Here is a 21,595-nt window from a genome sequence, read left to right as displayed (position 1 = left end):
AACAGCAAAGGAATCTGCAGGAGCAAAAACTGACTCAAAACTTCATTTCCCCATCATGCCGGAACATCCTACAAACAGCTCACGCAGCTGGAATCATAACACGCAAGGCCAGGGGATGGGAGATGCAGGTTTCCAAGGGTTCTGTCTTTCTCAGATGACACATTCCAGCCCCTTGTGTGCCTCCATCCTGTATGACCTGCTGGACTTTGACACATTTATTGTTTCATTCTATAGATAATGTGCTTGTAACACAATGTGACTGAAATTGTACCACTTCCAGATGAGGAAACAACAAAAGAGAAAAGCCATTATTGCATTGACTGGGAATCAAACCCAGATGAATTGCTTAGAAAGCACCTATGCACACCACTATACCACCAATGCAGCTGGCAAAAATAGCTTTTCTGCAAGCTGTGAGTGCTGGCAGAGGGAGTGACACATGACCACAGAGTTAGTGAGTAGGGTGGATAGGCTGGAAGCTGCCTGACAGCTGGGAGCAGAGTTACCATCCCAGAGTGACTGAAAGGGGGCAATGGTGAAAACAGATCTCACTGGGAGCTGGCCCCACCCCAGCCCCGCCCCTAGGAGAGGGGAACTGAAGCTCAACTTCAATCACAGAAAAATCTTCCCTGAGAAGGAAGGGGACAGCTTGTTTTAAAGACCAGGTTTGTGTTTGCTCCTGCTACATACAGAGGGGCTGGGTAGTGCTGATTCCAGCCCCCAGACTCTGGGAGGATAAGGAACAAATTCAGGCTGCCAGTGACCTGCAGGAGGGAGATGATCTTTTGACAGTGACGGACGCCTCGTCCTAAAGGCCTTTGTCTGCCCCCTTCCAGTGACTGTTTGGTACAGGAATGCAGCCCCCACTCCTGGGTCTCTCCTGGGGAAATAATGTTTCTGTGCAAAACACCAAAGCTTTTAACAGAAAGGAAGAAAAGGAAATGGCCACATGATGGGACTAGAACATAAGGAATGAAACACAAGATGCTTCTCCCCTGTGCATTGACTTTTAACCTTGTTTGTGGTGGTGGTGTATCCATGTTGGTCCCAGGGGTGCTCTGGGGCGCCGGGCATTGGCCACTTTCGGGAGAGTGGGTTAGATGAACTGGTCTGACTCAGTGTGGCTGTTCTTATGTTCTAACTGCTGGTTATGGAAGAGACGAACTTCCAGGCTACACAGAACTGAAGAAGGGTGCTGGGTTAGCTCCACAGCTTGTCTCTTTCACCAACAGAGGTTGGTCCTCTGCAAGCTCTTACCCTCACCCGCCTTGTCGCTCTTGGACTCTGAAAAGTGTTTTCTCTCCACTCCCCTTGGAGAGAAGTTAAGTTTCCCTTTGGACAACTATCAGGCTGAAGCAATTGTATTGACTGTGACACTAGAATTGAAGATTTAAATTATAAATAAATGAGTCTAAATCTGAGGTTCTCTTTTTCACATTGGTTTTTCTAACTCAGTTCCCAATGCTCTTCTAGAAAGGCCTCCAGGCTGCCTGCCCAGCCCAGCAAAAGTGGCCAGGAGAAAGCCCACACTGCTGTTCTTTCAGGTAGTTGAAGGCTGCTATCAACCCCCCCTCACTCAGTCAGTCCCCAGGCTGTGGCAGTGCATAGGATTCTTCCATCCTAAGTGCAGGACTCTGCACTTCTCCTTGTTGAACCTCCTCAGATTTCTTTTTGCCCAATCCTCCAGTTTGTCTAGGTCACTCTGGACCCAAATCCTGTCCTCCAGTCTTTGGATTTTTTACATGCTTTCAGAGGGCTGGTCTATGCTCGGGGGGGGGGGGAATCAATCTAAGATACACAACTTCAGCTACGTGAATCGCCCCCCGTCGAGTCCGCTACTGCCGTTCGCGCTGGTGGAGTTCCGGAGTCGACTGCAGCACTTTCTGGGATCGATATATCACGTCTAGATGAGATGCGATATATCGATCCCTGAGAAATCGATCGCTACCCGCTGATACGGTGGGTAGTCTAGACGTACACACAGAGCAAAGAGCACATGTTCCACGATTTCATAGGGCAGAGTTTTGTGCTATCGGGAGCGTTCCCTGTGTGAATTTGACAGGTGGATCAACATAGAGACACATTATGACCCTTCTCAGGGTGCTGAGGGCTGTGAGTCTCCTTGTTGCCACCTGTCACTAGGAAGAGGGAGTTTTCCATTTGGATGTTAGTGACCAAACTCACCAGCCTGCTGGAACTCAAGCACCCTCCTCTGAGCTACAGCAGCCACCCTAACCTCTGAGTTCCTTCAATGTGTTCCCCTCTGGGGTCCAGCCTGAATCACCAGATACTCGGTGAAATCCCAGATCCTCTCTTCATAGAATCATAGAATTCAAGATCAGAAGGGACCATTATGATCATCTAGTCTGACCTCCTGCAAGACGCAGGCCACATAAGCCGATCCACCCACTCCTGAACTAATTCTCTCCCTTGACTCTGCTGCTGAATGCTCCAAATCGTGATTTAGAGACTTCAAGTAGCAGATAATCCACCAGCAAGCGACCTCTGCCCCATGCTTCGGAGGAAGGCGAAAAACCTCCAGGGCCACTGCCAATCTACCCTGGAGGAAAATTCCTTCCCGACCCCAAATATGGTGATCAGCTGAACCCCGAGCATGCGGGCAAGACTCTCCAGCCAGACCCTCTGGAAAGGGCTAACAATATCCCAACATTGACCCTTTGTACTAATTACCAGTGTGGCACGTTATTGACCTATTGACTAAACCCGTTATCCTATCATACCATCCCCTCCATAAACTTATCCAGCTTAATCTTAAAGTCATGGAGGTCCTTCGCCCCCACTGTTTCCCTCGGCAGGCTGTTCCAGAATTGCACTCCTCTGATGGTTAGAAACCTTCATCTAATTTCAAGCCTAAATTTCCTAACTGACAATTTATATCCATTTGTCCTCGTGTCCACATTAGCACTGAGCTGAAATAATTCCTCTCTTTCCCTGGTATTTATTCCTCTGATATATTTAAAGAGTGCAATCAGATCTCCTCTTGTCCTTCTTTTGGTTAAGGAAAACAAACCGAGCTCCTCAAGTCTCCTTTCATACGACAGGCTTTCCATTCCTCGGATCATTCTAGTGGCCCTTCTTTGTACTCGTTCCAGTTTGAATTCATCCTTCTTAAACATGGGAGACCAAAACTGCACACAATACTCCAAATGAGGTCTTACCAACGCCTTATATAACGGGACTAGCACCTCCTTATCTCTACTAGAAATACCTCGCCTAATGCATCCCAAGACCGCATTAGCTTTTTTAACAGCCACATCACATTGCTTACTCATAGTCATCCTACGATCAACCAGGACTCCTAGGTCCTTCTCCTCCTCTGTTCCTTCCAACTGGTGCGTCCCCAGCTTATAACTAAAATTCTTGTTAGTCATCCCTAAATGCATAACCTTACACTTCTCATTATTGAATTTCATCTTGTTACTAATACTCCAGTTTACAAGGTCATCCAAATCTCCCTGGAGGATATCCCGATCCTTTTCCGAATTGGCAATACCTCCCAACTTGGTGTCATCCGCAAACTTTATCAGCCCACTCCTACTTTTGGTTTCGAGGTCAGCGATAAATAGATTAAATAAAATCGGACCCAAAACTGAACCTTGAGGAACTCCACTGGTAACCCCCCTCCAACCCGACAGATCACCCTTCAATACGACCCTCTGCAGTCTCCCCTTTAACCAGCTCCTTATCCACCTCTGGATTTTCATTTCGATCCCAGGTTACTAGTTGTTACTGTGGACCATTGCTACTGTATCTCACACAGCACCTGAGTACAGTTATCAAACAAGCAAAAAATTTATTTAACAACGGATAGAGATTTAAACAAACAAACATGAGTGATGGAAACCAACTGTTACCACTAAACAAAGGCAGAAAATGATAGAAGAGAAAGGCCAGAACAAAAAACAGAGAGAGGAACAATAAGATATTTAAAAGGACAATGGTTGAAACACTCCATTTCTCTCAGTCTTTGGATTGATGGGTACTAGAGCTGTAGCAACAGTTGAGGAACCAGGATAAATTAAATCAAATTAACTTTTCAAGATTAGCCATCATTTCCTGTACGACTAACAAAACACAAAAACAAGACAACTTTCAGTTTTCCAAAATAATTCAGATTATCACACAGTCTCTTACTCTTTAACCAATAACTTCACCTATAATTTCATTTGAATTGGTAACAATAACATATACAAAGATCACAAATTCTTGTCATATATGTTAGTTTTCTTTTAATCCCCATTGCCAACAACTGAACCCTGGTTCTTATTGTGGTTTGTCCCAACCACTTCTGTGAGTTCATATATCTCTGGAACTTCTGCTATGTGTGTTGGTAGAAGGGGTCTTCTATGTCGGAATGTTTCCATCATGAAAAAAAATACCTCTCTTTTCACACTTTTTAATCTTTCAAAGTAGGAGGAGGTAGAGAAGTAATGTAAATGCATAAAACACAAGAGAAACCTCTCTGGTCTACACTAAAGACATTTATCAGGATAACTATATTGCTTAGGGGTGTGAAAAATCCACACAGCTGAGCAACATAGTTACACAGCCCTAACCCTCTGTGTAGATAGTGCTACATGAGCGGGATGGCTTCTCCTGCCAATATAGCCACCGCCACTTGCGGGGGCTGGACCAATCAAGTCCGATGGGAGAAATCTCTCCCATTGGTTTAGAGCATCTATTATTGCAGTGCTACAGCAGCGCAGCTACATTGGTGCAGCTGTGCCAACATCAGCTTAATTGTGTAGCCACAGCGTTAGACACAAAACCATAGAATCAGGACTCAACATGCGTGTCTCCGGAAGTCTGAAATTGGAGGCTGACAAATTCGTTGCCTCGTTGGTTACCATCATTTCTACAGCCTGGAAGTCCTTGTTACCCAACCAGGCAGCCAGTTTAGGATCCACAGGGAAGGACTGTCCTATGAAGCACTCTCTCTTTGCATCCAAACAGTGAAGGATGACTGTTCTCAGTCTAACCCTGGCATACTTTGGAAGTGTAATCAGTGACACTGAACTAGAAAGTGGAGTTGTACAAACAATTTTCCTTGGGTCACCATAGCTTCCTTTACTGGGGTGGAAACCAAGAACTGGGTGTGGACTCTTTCAACCTCAGCTCTTTCCAAATCCTTGGTCTTGGATAAGGTAAATGTACAATTCTCTGAAGTAGAATCCTTTACAAAACCACTTAAAATCTCATCAGTGTTAATGAGGAATGGCTTCCTGAAACATGCCCAGCTTTTCTTTAATTCGGTGGCACAGGTCCAGGGAAGGGACTGGACACAGGCCTGGATCAGAATCTTCGTTAGTTACCAGAGCTGGAGATTCTATTAAAAATGGCTATTTTTCTGAAGCTATTACATTTTCAACACTGGTTTCATTTTATACACATCTTTAGCACCTACAAAGGATAAATGCGACAAAAACTCCATCTCCTTCCAGTGTCACAGAAGCTGAAATTATACTTTTTTCCTGCCCCTACTCCTCTTCATTTACATATAATTTGAAAAATTCCCAATATAACTGCTCTTCAGCACAACCCAGAGCAACATGAGAACAACTGGCAAGGATACAATCTGTATCACTGGTGACTCTAACAATAACTTTGCAATAGGAGGAATGGTATAAATGTGATGCTCCCTGGTTCCTCATAGGAAGGGCACACTCCAGTTACTTGTGGGACAATAGAAAGGACAAATAGGTCCATCTCAAAAGAGGGCGAACTGCAAAAGGCAAAAATGGGCCACTCATCTGGACAAGCTGAGGGATAACGGTGCTGCACACAGTTCAAAGAGCTTTAAAAGTTACTATGTGGGAATCAGGAAAAGTATTATAGAAAAGGAAGTCTTGATAGCCCTAGAGATTTTTACAATGTTTATCTCCCTTGCAGATTCTCTGATGGCTAACTTGGGCTGAGTGCCAAGTGAAGCTTTTCCCACACTCACTGCATTCATAGGACCTCTCCCCTGTGTGGATCCTTTGATGAACAGAAAGGGCTGATCTTTGAGTGAAGGTTTTCCCACACTCATGGCATTTGTAGGGCCTGTCCCCTGTGTGGATTCTCCGATGTTTAGAAAGGTTTGAGCTGCAACTGAAGGTTTTCCCACAGTCACGGCATTCATAGGGCCTCTCCCCTGTGTGGATTTTCTGATGTTCAGAAAGGGCTGAACTCTTAGTGAAGCATTTTCCACACTCACAGCATTTATAGGGCCTCTCCCCTGTGTGGATTCTCTGATGGGTAATAAAGTTTGAGCGGTGATTGAAGGTTTTCCCACACTCTCTGCATTTGTAAGGCCTGTCCCCTGTGTGGATTCTCTGATGAACAGAAAGGTCTGATCTGTGAGTGAAGTTTTTCCTACACTCATGGCATTCATAGGGCCTCTCCCTTGTGTGGATTCTCTGATGTCTAGAAAGGCCTGATCTGTAAGTGAAATTTTTCCCACACTCACGGCATTCATAGGGCCTCTCCCCTGTGTGGATTCTTCGATGAACAGAAAGGGCTGATCTGTGAGTGAAGTTTTCCCTACACTCACAGCATTCAAAGGGCCTCTCCCCTGTGTGGATTCTCTGATGTCTAGAAAGGACTGATTTGTGAGTGAAGCTTTTCCTACACTCACAGCATTCATAGGGCCTCTCCCCCGTGTGGATTCTCTGATGAACAAAAAGGTCTGATTTGTGAGTGAAGCTTTTCCTACACTCACGGCATTCAAAGGGCCTCTCACCTATGTGGATTCTCTGATGTTTAGAAAGGTTTGAGCTGCTAGTGAAGCATTTCCCACACTCACGGCATTCATAGGGCCTCTCCCCCGTGTGGATTCTCTGATGAACAAAAAGGTCTGATCTGTGAGTGAAGCTTTTCCTACACTCACGGCATTCAAAGGGCCTCTCCCCCGTGTGGATTCTCTGATGTTTAGAAAGATTTGAGTTGCTAGTGAAGCATTTCCCACACTCACGGCATTCATAGAGCCTCTCCCCTCTGTGGATTCTCCGATGAGCAAAAAGGGCTGAGCTGTGACAGAAGGTTTTTCCACGCTCACTGCATGTATATTTTCTCTTTTGCCTGAGGATTTCCTGCTGTGTTATGGTTTCCATTAGGACCTTCTGAGTTCCCCGAGAGGAAATAAATGTATCCACTTTCTCCCATGGCTGGTTTCCTTGCTCTGTTTCTGGTCTGTGCTGAATCTCCCAGGAGTTTCCCTGCTCAGGACTCCTGGACACATTCCTTTTCCATCTTTGCGATAATGCTCTGTTTTTACCCACTGGCTCAACATTTTCAGGCTGAGAATTCTGCTCCTCTTTCTCACATACCATTGCATCACCTGCTGTGATAGAGACAGAAACCTCAAACAGGGATGGAAAGGAGAAGACCAAACCAAAACAAGTGCTGAAGACAGGTCAAATAAAAACCAGGAACTGAACTCCCCCAAACTCTTCCCCCAAATAGGAGAGAAGAGGGGGATTAATTCAGCCTTCACATCCCATCCAAATACGCAGGGGGAAGGGAGGAAGCTACTGCCTGGTGTCTGCTAGGATCTATAGGAATCCATGAGCTATATTTACCCTGAGGATACGACCCCTGCAAGGGACAATAATGAACTGAGAGACCTCCTCAAGGGCTTTGTTGGGCATCCGAGATGTTTCCTTCAGGCACTTACAGATTCTGAGGTGGTTTAATGTTTCCTCACCTATGCAGGGAGTTCTCAGGATCTCTCTTTCCTCTGAACCCTGGAGGTCTGGGACCCACGGCTCTTACCCTTGTTCCAGCTGGGAGATCACATCACGCTGGAAAACTAGAAACCCTGCTCAGATGAAGGAAAACAAAGGAGTTCAGTTGATTTCATAAGACTTGGTCATAAAAAAACATTCTATTAATTTAACTTCAGTGCTTAGTGTGAACTGGTGGGCCAGGGGCAGTCCTCACTGAAAATACCAAGATCAGGGCAGGCTGCAAAAGGGAGAGCAGATGCTCCCAAAACTGCTGGTTAACACTGAAGTTAAATTCACTGACCAGTCACCAACTGTGCTTCTGATCCCCCACACGGGTTATCGAGAAGCTGAAAAAAGAAATCACACAGCCCCAGGGCCGCCCAGAGGATTCCGGGGGCCCGGGGTCTTCGGCAGTGGGGGGCCCTTCCGTTCCGGGACCCGCCGCCAAAGTGCCCCGAAGACCCGCGGCGGGAGCCCCCCGCCGCCGAATTACCGCCGAAGCGGGACCCGCCGCCCGGTCTTCGGCGGTAATCCGGTGGCGGGGGGGGGTCCCCGCCGCGGGCCTTCGGGGCACTTCGGCGGCGGGTCCCGGAACAGAAGGGGCCCCCCGCCGCCGAAGACCGGGCTGCGCTTCGACAGCGGCGGGTCCCGCTTCTCCCCCCCCGCCCGGCCCCAGGTCCCGCTTCTCCCCACCGCCGCCGCCGCCGCCCGGCCCTGGCCGCCGCTTCTCCCCCCCCCGCCCGCCTGGCCCCGGCCGCCGCTTCTCCCCCCGCCCGCCCGGCCCCGGCCCCCGCTTCTCCCCCCCCCCGGCCTCGGCCCCTTACCGACCGCATCGCCGGCAGGGCCTGAGCTCCGTCCCGCTCAGAGCCGCGTGGTGAGGGGGCGGGGCTGTGAGCTCCACGCCGAGCGGAGCCGTTGGAGCTCCCAGCCCCGCCCCCTCACCACGCGGCTCTGAGCGGGGCGGGGCTCAGGGGCTCGGCCGGAGTCTCGGCGCTTGATGCGCCGAGGCTCCAGGAGAGGGGCGGAGGCGGGAGCCTCCGCTCTTCTCTTGGGGGCCCCTGCGGAGCCCGGGGCCCGGGGCAAATTGCCCCCTTTGCCCCCCCCTCTGGGCGGCCCTGCACAGCCCCCTGTATTGCATCCCAGTTCTCTGACTCCTAATCAGCAGCGAGGTCCAGTACAGTGAGAGGTTATTTAAAAACTCTGCTCACATAAACAAAGTGTTCCTCTGACCCCAAAGGGTCACAGCCACATCACCAGGTCAGTGTAGGTTTGGATATTACCCAAAATTCCATCCTTCCAGACAATCCTTTAACATCTAAACTAAAGGTTTAAACGAAAGAAAGACAGAAAGAAGTTAAATGGGAAAGCAGTCAGATACATCCCAAAATGGATATATCAGGTTATTAGCAGTATTGGTGAGTTGCTGGCTTGAAAGTCCGTCTGGAACACATCCACAGATTGGATGGGTCATTCAGTCCTTTGTTCCAGGGTTCAGTTTGTAGAGAAGTTCCTCCAGAGGTAGGAAGGGGGATTGAAGACAAAATGGAGATGATGCAGCTGCCCTTTACATTCCTTTTGCCATGTGGTCTGTACTTCCTGTGTCCCAAACACAAGCTTCACAGCACATGGCATGGAAAAGCCTTGGAGTTCTCAGTAGACAGGCATACCCCAGCATGTCTTGCTGACTCAATAGGTGTATCCGCTTGGTCCTTTCCATGGGCTCATTGTACAGCTGATGACCCTCAATGGGCCATCAAACAGGCTAGGCAGTGTTGATGCTAATATGTCTGGGGGTGTCACCCAGAAACACTGCACAAGTCTGGAAATACAGATATACCCTACATATCTATAACTCACAATACAAAGGTGATACAAACATAGAAACAAAATTATCATACGTGGAAAATCATAACATTTTCACTGACACCTGGCATGGCATATCTAGCATGATTCATTGCAATTTTATCAGATTATAATATTATTTTATTATTAATACCAAAGTGTCTCACAATTCCATCCAGTGTCACACTTGGTAAACCAGTGAATTTCCAGGACTAGTTCCCCAGGTCCTTGAAGATGCCGAACACTGTGCTTATGAGGGATTGAAATACCCACATATCTGCTGGGAACACACACTCAGACACTGTGTCAGTTTCCACCCCTATGTTCACTCTTCTAGAAAATTATGATCAATTTTGTACACAGTATGGCTTGTGAGGTATCATTTGAAAATGCATAATCTACTGAATATTATCCTCCTGTTAAAATGTGTAGTAACACTGTATGTAAAGTTATGAGATTTTACTGTATGATATTACTGAAAAAGTTACAATTCTGGGGAACACCCACAGAGCAGTTCCTCAGAGACAGCAAGGCAAACCGCTGGTCAAACAGCCATTCTCCTGTGGGGGGAAGGTGTGAAGAAGACATTTACATTCCATCACAGGGACCTCTTGAAGCTGTTGTGGAAAACGACCACATGATTGATTTTGAATCAGCTCAGCCTGAGGCTCTTTTCTTGGTTAAAAGTGCGCAGGGGGCGACAGCTATTGGAATACTGTCCCCCTGAGCTAAAAATCACACAAGCCTTTTAAAGCTTAAAACCCCAAACAAGTTGCACGTTAATTTCCTTATTTGGAATATATTGCAAAATATGATGCAGGTTAAAAGCAAGCTGAACAATCAGTTTTCCATATTCGGCCTTTCCTGTTATTGTTATTACACCTGGTGATATGGGAGCAAGACTCTGCATGTCTCAAGAAATGTCACTACCAACCTAGGCCATTTTCACATGCTGGGTGCAATCCAGAGCAGTGAGGAGTTGTGTCATCTGTAATCCTGGGTGAGATTCAGTGTTCTGCTGCTGGAGATCCCCTGTATGGATACTCCCAGCCAGCATTCAAGGACGCACCGAGAGGTTCAGAGACAGAGAGAGTGTCCCGGGGAAGCTGGGAACAGGAAGCATGGGCCGGTGGGGTTCAGTGGAGAAAGGGAACAGGAAGGGCAGGGATATCACTGAATGCAGGATCTCAGCAGTGCTAGATGTCAGGATAGCACATAGTGCAGCCCATTGGAAAACATAATCCCAACTATACATACAGAATGATGGGGTCTAAATTAGCTGTTTCCACTCAAGAGATGGATCTTGGAGTCACTGTGGATAGTTCTCTGAAAACATCCACTCAATGTGCAGCAGCAGTGAAAAAATGCGAACAATGTTGGAAATAATTAAGAAAGGGATAGATACGACAGAAAATATCATATATATATCATATTTGTAAAAACAGCAAATGAATCCATGATACATCCACATCTTGAATACTGCATGCAGATGTTGTCGCCCCATCTCAAAAAAAGATATATTGGAATTGGAAAAAGTTCAGAAAAGGGCAACAAAAATGATTAGGGGTATGGAACAGTTATGCCAGACCTAACCCCCAGTTTCACTTGAGCAAACAGGAGCTATTTGACACTGTGCGATACGGCTCCTGTGCTCTGTTCCCAAAGTGTTCTGCAGCAGGGGAGGGTCTGTGGCAGTGTGTGTGTGTCACTGGCATATTGGAGTGATGCTGAAACAGGAGAGAGTAGAGGTGGCATTGTGGGGCTGGTGTGAACTTTATCTCTTCATTTCCCCTTCCAAGAACCAAGGGGACAGGAACCCTTACCCAGCGAGGTCACAGTCTCATAGTTCTCCTGCATGACATCCCAGTAGAGGGCTCTCTGAGCGGGGTCCAGCAGAGCCCACTCTTCCCTGGTGAAATGCACAGCCACCTCCTCGAAGGTCACCGGCCCCTGAAAAAGCAAGAGTCCAACACTCAGGACCTCTTTCCCCACTCACAGCCCCACTATTTGTGGCAGAGAGGAGCGAATCAAATGGAAGCTCTGGGTGGATCGCAGTCAACAAAGTCCCACCCCCACCCCGCTCAGCGTATCCAGCAAATACCAGGGTGAGGGGACGAAGAGAGAGCCCCTTGTCTCTCCCAGCAGATCCATCACACGCCTACTGGCCACTGACTTGATTCAGGAGATGGAGCCCCTAGCAGGGTCCAGGGAGAGCTCCCTGGTAGGAAGCCCAATAACCTCCTCCTTGTGAGGAGCGGGATATGAAGGGAGAGGCAGCTCCAATAAGCCTGACTCATGGGTGCCCCCTTCATATCTCACAGCAGCCGCTGGTCAGTGAGCTCAGGCTCCAGCACTGGGAGTCTGGTCAGTTTGACTAGCTCCATGTAGGTGGGCTATTTTCTTTCTTCACAAATTAGGGCATTTCCGCCTCCCAACCTCCTGGGTCTGTTCCTAGAATCTAGGCCACTTATTAAATAACTCCCAGCAGGTTTGCCACACCCTGGCCTCCTCCTTTCCCCACCCTGTGCATTTCCTGCCCCGCTCCAACCTCCAAACCAGACTGTGCAAACCTTCCCATCTCCGGTGTATTTGCTGTCCCTCTCCTCCAGCAGGAACCCACCAGCAACCCCCCGATAATCTCTACCTGAACTGACTCCACTGCAGCCATTTCTCTTCCCTGTCCCACGTCAGGCTGGGATGACCTGGGGCAAAACATGGACGCCATTCTGCAGCCTGTCTGGGGGAGAAGGGCAGATGTGGGCGTTTCAGAACCGGTTTTAGTTAATTTCACATCAGAATTCCCCCAGGCCTTTTCCCTGCAGACAGACACCCTAGATTCTGCCATGCTGGGAAATGCTAAATCTGTTTATTACAATGTAGACCTGGCCCCTCCTGCCAGCTAAGCCCAGACACATTTTTAACCTCCCTTCTCCCTCCCCTCACCCCCTAACAGTCTCTGAACACAAGGCTAGAAACCAAAGGAGTCACTGTGGGGGATCCCTCGGACACTGACCCCACGGCAGCCACACCCCAGCAGGGGGAATATGGAGTCAGGAACTGGCTTTTCCTCTCTCTGATCCTTGTTTTGTTCACTGGAAAGTGGTTCTGCCCAGGGATGCAGCAATACATGTGTCTGGGTGGATTAGGGAGCTGGAAATCTCTCCCCCCTCATTTCTCCCACTGCCCCTTTCAGTCTCTCCTTCCCCATCCTCTCTCCCTGCCCCTCTGGCTGGGACAGTCCCATTCCTGGGGGCTTTGCTCTCCCAGGGCTGGATTTTCTCCTGGCAATTGCTACTGGGAGGAGAAATGAGGAGGGGCTGTTTGTGCAGAGTCACTTTTTCTTGCCAGTCCCCAGCACTTTCCCTGAGGTCTGTCAGTTACCTGGAGACTCTGGCTCAGAATTTAGTATTAACAGGGCCCAGGGCTGCCCTAGGGGGCTAGGACCAGCTGGAGAAAGTCATCCCCTGGGCCGGGCAGAGAAGCAGCTTTAATTCAGGTCACTTCCCAGCACAGAACCCCGCTGGTGGAGCAGCAGCTGCCAAGCCTGATCTCCCAGATCACAATGGAGGCTGCAGCCTCTGACCCAGGAAGGTGAACCCCAGTATCCTGAGCAGAGAGGGACAGAGCGTTTGAGCAGCTTCCCTCCTTTAGCTCTCTGGGGAGAGCAGCTAGTGAGAGCCCCTCCTCACAGGGAGAATTGCTGATCTCATTTGCCCCACTGTCGATCCGGAGTCACTCCTTGTCTTTCCATACAGTGACTCTGGATTAACAATGGTCTCAATGAAACCAGAGTTCAGAAAGAATGAGTCCAGAACGCTGTGGAAGGGACCATTGTGCGGCAGTGCTGACCCCCTTCCCACCTCCCTGACCCCCAGATCCAGGACAAGGACTGGACAATCTAGGAGAATGGAACTGGAACTCCCACCTCTTGCATCCGACGTAGTGGGTATTCACCCACGAAAGCTCATGCTACAAAACGTCTGTTAGTCTACAAGGTGCCACAGGATTCTTTGCTGCTTTTACAGAACCAGACTAACACGGCTACCCCTCTGATGAGTGTTTGATAAGTGGCTAGAAAGTTATCACAGTGACTGGACCTGGCCGGGGAATGTCGGGCAGTGCTTGGAGCCAGGATTCTGGCATAAGCTAATCACGGAGAAGAAGATGGGTCAGGAGCAGCCCCCAGAGCCCCAGCCAACCCCCCACCCCAGATATTCCCTGGGACCCAGCCCCCAGAGTCCCTGGCTAGGGAGCTCAGATACCCCTCAGACCCCCACCGGCCAGAGAACCCCACCAGACCATCACTGCCAGGTTGGGAATCCCAAAGGGTTCCCCCCACCAAAAGACCCCAACAGCCAGAGATCCCCCAAAAGGGACCACCCCCCACTGGGAACTCAGTCCCTCATTGCCTGCCTAGGATCCCCTCCCTCCAGCAGGATCTACCCTGCCCTTTGCCTGGCACCCCCTCCTCCCCCCTGCGGGATCGCCTGGTGCTTTACAGGGGCACCCCCTGGCCTAGCGCCGGGGATTCTCCCACACACACTCTGTGCACTGGGCAGGGCAGCGATCCCAGGAGTCTGCGGGGGAAGCCCAGACAGAGCCCCTGGCACAGCACCAGGCTCCCTCTAACCCCCTGTCCCGCCTCCCCAAGAGACGCCCACCCCGGCTGTTCTGCAGCCACCAGGCCCCCAGTGATACCCACCTCCAGGACCCACAGCCTCAGGGCTGGGCACATCACAGCCACCCCCTGAAACCCCAAATCTCCAGAACCCACCAACCTCACTAGGGTACCCCCTGCCCAGCCACCCAGAGGCCTCCCCCACCACAATCCCCCTTCAGCTGCAATCTCCCCACCCAGCAACACTGTTACCTCACAGTGCCTGAGAAGTGGATAGAAAGTGACCACCGCCCCCTGCTGGCCAGTCACACAGGCAGAGGGAGCCCTGGGGGAAGTCTCTTGAACTGGAGTATGGAAGGCCTGGAGGGACAAAATAGGTAAGAAATGTCCATGCCTGTCACTAGCAAATAATCGCCACCCTGGATCCACCCCAGAGGTGGCTACATCTTAGCACTGTGGGAAGCAACCCCTCACCGAGGCCATTTGTCATGGGGTTTGGGATACTTCTGGACCCACACTGCACTCAGAGTGACCTCCTCATCCTGTGCCAGCTGGAGAAAAGAAAAGAGTCCAGCCAACTCTCCCATTAATAGCTGGGAACCACTGATCCCCAAACATGGGGAGGCCTCTGACTTTGATGGGTATTAAATATGTGGCTGGTCTCTTTCTTCGGCAAACATTTTAACAGAGATAAAGGAGGGAACAAATGATTCACAAAGGAGACGGGAAAGATGATCTCTGGCAATTTAACCCCCTACAACATCCAGGATGGAGAAGAACTCAAGGCAACAGGTTCCCTCGAAGGAAGAAATTGCTGGGATTTAGAAACATGGGGAACAGCCTCAAACCCCAGAGGATTTTTAACTGACATTTGATAATGACATAGAAAGAGGCAAAACCTGAGCTTTGAGAGCAATGTTCAGAAATGAAAGAGTTCCCAATCTGAGACATTTTGGATCCACTTTGCAAATTATAGAGAGGAAAGTGGAAAATCAGAGGGATTTTATATCAGTTGTTGATAGGAGGTAAAATCTGAGTGTTTTACATGAATATCTGATAAATGAATAAAGAGGAAATGGGCAACATTTGCAAACATTTTATATCCAGGTTCAAGAATCTGAGCAAAGGTGTAAACCTGAGATTTTCTTGGTATTTTATAATTAGAGAGACAGGGGAAAATCTCAGGGCATATTCAATTAGAAACAGACAACTAGAGAGCAGTGGGGCAAATGTTTAGGGTATTTTATATGAACCTTTGAGATTTGCACAGAAAATGTGTCACAAACTGCGTATTTGATAACATGAGAGAAAAACACCAAGATCTGAGGGGATTTTATATTGCTGTTAACGAACTAGTGGTAGAAGATGACAGAACAAGGAGTAATGGTCTCAAGTTGCAGAGGGGGAGGTTTAGGTTGGACATTAGGAAAAACTTTTTCACTAGTAGGGTGGTGAAGCACTGGAATGGGTTACCTAGGGAGGTAGTGGAATCTCCTTCCTTAGAGGTTTTTAAGGTCAGGCTTGACAAAGCCCTGGCTGGGATGATTTAGTTGGGTTTGGTCCTGCTTTGAGCAGGGGGTTGGACTAGATGTCCTCCTGAGGTCCCTTCCAACCCTGAGATTCTATGATTCTATGATTTTATGAAAACGGGGACTGTTGGACTGGATTTTATACGACTGTCCAATACATAAACACAAAGTGATGGTTCCCCCACCCCCACCATTGCCATGGGCAGCAGGGAGCCCTTTGAGGAGCTGATTAAAAGGGCAAGGGAGGGGGAGCTGGAAGGTCCCTGGATAAAGGAAGGGGGCAGCAGTGGGGGACGGGCAGGTGACTGGCAACTGATGGTTGGGGGTAACTGTGTTGGTAGTTAGGGGGCAGCAACTGGGATTGGGAAACGGGGGTCTGGGCAGTCCCCATGGGGGACACGTGCGCCTCCCTTCCCTGCCCTGGCAGAAAACCGGCATCTCATAGAATATCAGGGCTGGAAGGGACCTCAGGAGGTGTCTAGCCCAACCCCCCTGCTCAAAGCAGGACCAATCCCCAACTAAATCCCCAAATGGCCCCCGCAAGGAGTCAGCTCCCAGCCCTGGGTTTAGCAGGCCAGTGCTCCAACCACTGAGCCATCCCACCCCCACTCCAGGGGCAGCCATGTGCTGGGGAATGACTCAGGGCAACAATTTCCCACCTACACAAGGACAAATCGCTGCAGATAAAATGGGTGGGAAAATGCCCGTCACTAGAGAAGATTTTAAACTGACGTTTGAGACTCATGGGGAGAACGGGGGAAATCGGGGGGGACGGGAGAGCTGATCATTGGAGGGGATGGGGGGGAATCGCCCCCGATTTTATAGCCCGGGTGAGACACTGAGAGAGAAAAGGGGCAGAACTAGAGAGAATTTGTATCGGGGGCGAGAGGCAAGAGGCACAAACAGGGACAGGATCCAATTAACTCACCTCCCCCCTTCCCCCGCCCGCCACTTCCCCCCCCCCCAGGAATTTCCTGGCTGCCCAGAGACAGTTCAACGCCCCCCCCCGCGTCCCACCGACCTTCCCCTCCCTACAACTCCAGCTTCTCCCCTCCCTGCCTGACACCCCCCATCTCCCCCCACACCACAGGGGATCCCCCCCGCCAGGCCCCAGTCTCTGCCCCCCAAATCCCACTGGGGCTGAGGCAGCTCTGAGGCTTCTCCCAGGTTCCCCGGGGCAGAGTCACTTTCCTGCCCAGCCCCAGTGCCCCCCCCCGGGGTCTCTCACTCCCCGGGGGGCTCCGTGGGAGGCTGGACACCAGGGATGCAGGACGGCAGGAATGGGGGTGACAGGCCTCCTGTTCCTCAGTCTCACGGCGGGACCGAGGGGGCTCGTCGCTCTCCGGCTCGGGAGCGCTGGGAAGACCCGACCGTGGACGGGCCGTCGCTGGGGGGGACGGCCCCGCGCAGGCGCTGAGCACGTCCTTATATCACTTCTGTGGCGGGAAAAGTGCTGAGGAGATGGAACGCTGAGGGCTGGTTTTGGCGGGAAAAACCGGTTTGGACTGGTTTGAGCCTGTGTCCTGATGGTAAACAAGTCCCCTCTCAGAGATGGAGTCCAGGGGTCAATAGTTCATACGCTCCAGATTGGATCTTATTTTAAAGCCAGTGTTTTACTTCATAAACATCTTATTAACCAACTAATTGAACCTATTAAAGCAGGACCCACAGAAGGTTAATCCGGCCCTGACTGCCCGAGCTCTATTTCAGCCCCACATTTTTGGGTGGACCTCCCACAGTGGGAGCTGCAGAGCACTCCCCCACAACACACACACACAGACCCACCCACCCCCTGGTATTGGCAGGGGAACAGGAGAAAGAACAAAAGAAGCAAGAGAAGAAGAGAAAAGGGAGGGAGGGATGGAGGAAAAGGTGAAACAAAAAGGACAAACCCCAATGTCCCCAGTGATTCTAAGGGACAAAATCCCAGGTGTGGAATAACATTCCGCCTCCTTAAGCTCGTGTTTTCCCTGCCTAGAATTCAACTCTCAACAGATGGATCAGACTGAACAGGTTTCAAACCTCCAGGAGACTCTTACCTTCTAAACAGGGATGGCTGTTTTCTAGTAAAATCACTACAAGGGAAGGAGAAAACTCGAAAGAGGTTCCTCCCGGCGCTCACGTCCGTGAACCCGAATACTCCCTCAGTCCTCAGAGAGAGACCTGGAGAAGGAGACTTGCTGAAGCAAAGCCACAGGGGTCTCTGAGGTTTCCCTGGCCCCTCGCCCCTGTCCTGCCTGGCTGATGTCAGCATCTCTCTGTGAGGTCACCACCTCCCCACCACCTTGGACCAATAGGCTGAGGTCCTGCCAAAGGCCTTTGTGATGTCACTGCCACACCCCTCCCTTGCTGGGCTAATGTCCTGCCCCTGGCCAGGCACTTTGCAGGTTTGAGCTACTCCCTGTGGATCACTCCACCCAAGGAGCGTTCGTTCTAGGCAGCAAGCCGGCTAGACAGGGAAACATCAGACGCTGCTCCCAATGCTACACTCAGTTTTTCAGAAATTAGTCGACTTTATGGCCAGAAGAGACCATTAGAGCATCTAATCTGATCCCCTGCATATCACAGGCCTCCTGTATGACACAAGAGCTACTTTGGGGGCAAACACATTGCAGAAAGGCACCTAGTCTTCATGAAATGACATCAGGAGATGGAGAATCCATCACTTTCCTTGGTAGCTTGTTTGTTGAATATTTGTGCCTTAGTTGTAATATGAATTTGTCTCTTTTCACCTTCCAGCCTTTGGGTCTTGTTATGCCTTTCTCTGTTCGATTAAAGAGCCTTTTAATACCCAATCCTTTCTCTCCATTAAGGCACTTCAGCACTTCAATTAAGTCACCTTTCAATCTTCTTTTGATCAGCTAAACAGGTTGAGCTCTTTCAATAGCTCACTAGAAGGCATTTTTCTCCAGCCCTCAGAACATTTGGTGGCTCTTTGGTGTCCCAGCTCCATTTTCATTGATGCCGTGTCACCTCCTGTGACATTATTGACATAATCTGTAACTGTATAGATCACCGTTGCGACCACTGTTCTATATTCACAGCCAATATTGTAGAAAGGCTGTTGTGTAAGGGGTCTATGGAGAGGTTCTGATTGGCTGATTATAATTATGCTATCTCTAACTGTGTATCATTTTTGTAGTTGATGTTATGAATATTGGCTGTATGCTGCCCGTATTTCAAACTTGTGCTCTGCTTCCAGGGAACACTCCAGCCAGACAAGTTGGTGTCAGTTCTGCCTAGCCTCCTTGATGGCCCATTACTGACCATCAGCTATACAATCAACCCATTGAGAAAAGGCAGATACACCTTGTGACTCAGCAAGCTATGCAAGGACTTGTCTATGGACAGAACTCTAAGGTTTTTCTATGCCATGTGCTTAGGGAGACGTATTTTCCATGCCCTGGTTCCCCGCTGACCCAGAGAGAACAAAGGAACACGAAAACAAAAACCTTCCCCCACAGATTTGAAAGTATTTTCTTCCCTTATTGGTCCTTTTGGTCATGTGCCAACCAAGTTATCTGAGCTTTTTAACCCTTTACAGGGTATTTTATGCTACCTGTAGCTATACGTTTATGACACCCTGTAAATAGCAATCTGCAGAATCTGATTCTGAGAAAGGGCAGGGTGAAGGGAAGTGGCTTCAGCAGATTTAAGGAGCATGCTTAGTTCATGTGAGCATGCTCAATGCACCATAAGTAGCAAATTCCTACACACAGCAGTTTCTCACACTGCACCTGAGGCAGCATGAGGCAGGGGCTCCAGCACTGTCCAGACCCCACCCAAGGGCAGATCCCCAGGGGCTGCGAGACCCTCAGCTTCTGGGACCTGTGTGTGGAGTCTCTCTTCTGCCCACCCAGGGCTGCCCCTGGGGTCCCTCTGGCCCCTGGTGCCTGCGGCCCCTGGCCAGGGGTGGCAGAGCCTGGGACTGGGTCCAGCTGGAGAAAGTCCCCACCTCGGCTGGGCACAGAAAGTGCTTCAGTGAAAGTCTGTCCCTGGAGCAGCCCCTCTGGTGCCGCAGCAGCAGCCCGGAGCTCAGCCCCGGCTCCCAGCGCACACTGGAGGCAGCAGCACCAGCAGTGTCTGGTACCTTACAAAACCCGGCCACCAGGAGCTGCCCCACGGCTCTTTTCCTTGTTTTTCCTGCTTCCTTCCTACCAGCCCCCCACTGCTCCAGCCCCTTCCTGGCTCCTTCAAGCCCAACCCAGGCTGCAGCTGCCACACTCACCGGGCCAGGGACTGTCTGAGGTGGGAACTAGCCCCATCTCCGCTCCTCCTCCTGCCCCTGTGTGTCCCAGAGCCGCTGCAGGGACTGACCTGCATCCAGGCTCTCGCTCCTATTAGCACTCACGGGGGCCAATCCAGCTACGGGAGAGTGAGCACCCCTGGGAGCAGGGACGTGACCAAGTCTCCCTGCCAGAGGGTGGGGGAGGAGGAAGAAAGGGAAAGAGGAGAGACTGAAAGGGGATAAGGAGAAATAAGTGGGGAAAGCAGCACCCAGCTTTTTTCTACTGCAACACCCCAGAACAGATTGCTCCTGAGCTCTGGGTAAATAGCCCCCCCTGTCTCCCAGATCCCCCTGCTCCCAAGGCAATGCACATCGGGATCTCCTTCCTGCCAGGCGTGATTACAAGCAGGTGTAGGTGTCACCCTTATGCCAGGATTGGAGAAAGACAGCAAAGCTTGGGAACACCTGTCTGTATTTCCAGTCCAGTGTGACAATCCCGGCTCCAGGAGGGGTTTGTTCTCTGCTCCTGCTGGATGGGCACAGAATGGGGCAGCAACAGGTCTGTGTCAGTTTTTGTTGCTCCACATTCCTTAACTTAGAACAGTGTGAAATGAAGAAAATGGAGATTGAATTAAAGGGAAATACACAAAGAAAAGTTCCAGCCCCCGTTGCTTATTGAAAGAAATGACTCAATTTCCCAGTTACAGGTTTTATTAACATGAACAAATAAAGCCAAGAGCGCACGTCACTGAGGCTAAATGACTATAGACACCACTCAGCTAAGGGTTAAACAACACAGTGATAAAGTTCAGGTCAAATCAGGAAATCAATGAGTTAACAAGGATATTGCGCTGGAATCAAGTCGTCAATTTAGTCCAACCATCAGATTAATACAGCAGAAAAACCAACCCCTATAAATCCTGAAAGAGCAACCCAAGGAGGCAGGTGCACATTTAGTGATGCCGAAACCCCAGAGATTTTTCACCCAGGCAGTGAAACCCAGATTTACCCAGCTGAATATTTCAATGCCGAAACCTAATTATTGCTGACATTTAGCCCACAAGCTCAACGCTAATTACAGTTTTCTCCTTAGATTTCACTATTCTGTAGCTAATACTTCTCCTCGTCCTCTCGCCCCAAAACACATACAGACCTTAAGAGAGACATTAGTAAAAGAATTCAAACAGCTCTCGCTGAACAATACGTATCTGACCGCTCAATTCCTTGCAATGCTTGCACAGGTGAGGCGCATGCGTTCAGTCATTCCATAGGGCAGGGTTTTAAGGCTATTAAGATTTGGGGAAACTATTCTTCCTAACATCTTCCCGTTGTAGATTTCAGAGGTGTTCACACCCTCACCAAGCTGCACTGTTACACCCCAATCGAATAGAAAGGCCGGGAGGTCTCCAACTTCATAAAAAGAAACAGACAAAAAATAGAAAAGGGAACAAAACGTTTCTAAGATAATAAGGGGTTGGATCACTGCACCTCTCGGGCTTTGGATTCGCCTGGAGTAGGAACTGTAGCTGCAGTTTAGGAACCAGGTACTGGCATAGATTTCCTTTCTCTCAAGTGCAGGGCGTGACCTATGTCTCATTCTCTCTGTCTCCCATCAGGTGATGGGACAGTGAGTGAGAATGAGGAGGGGAAA

This window comes from Mauremys mutica, unplaced genomic scaffold (genome assembly GCF_020497125.1).
Source record: "Mauremys mutica isolate MM-2020 ecotype Southern unplaced genomic scaffold, ASM2049712v1 Super-Scaffold_100036, whole genome shotgun sequence".
Classification (NCBI taxonomy): domain Eukaryota; kingdom Metazoa; phylum Chordata; order Testudines; family Geoemydidae; genus Mauremys; species Mauremys mutica.
This window is presented reverse-complemented; position numbering follows the sequence as displayed.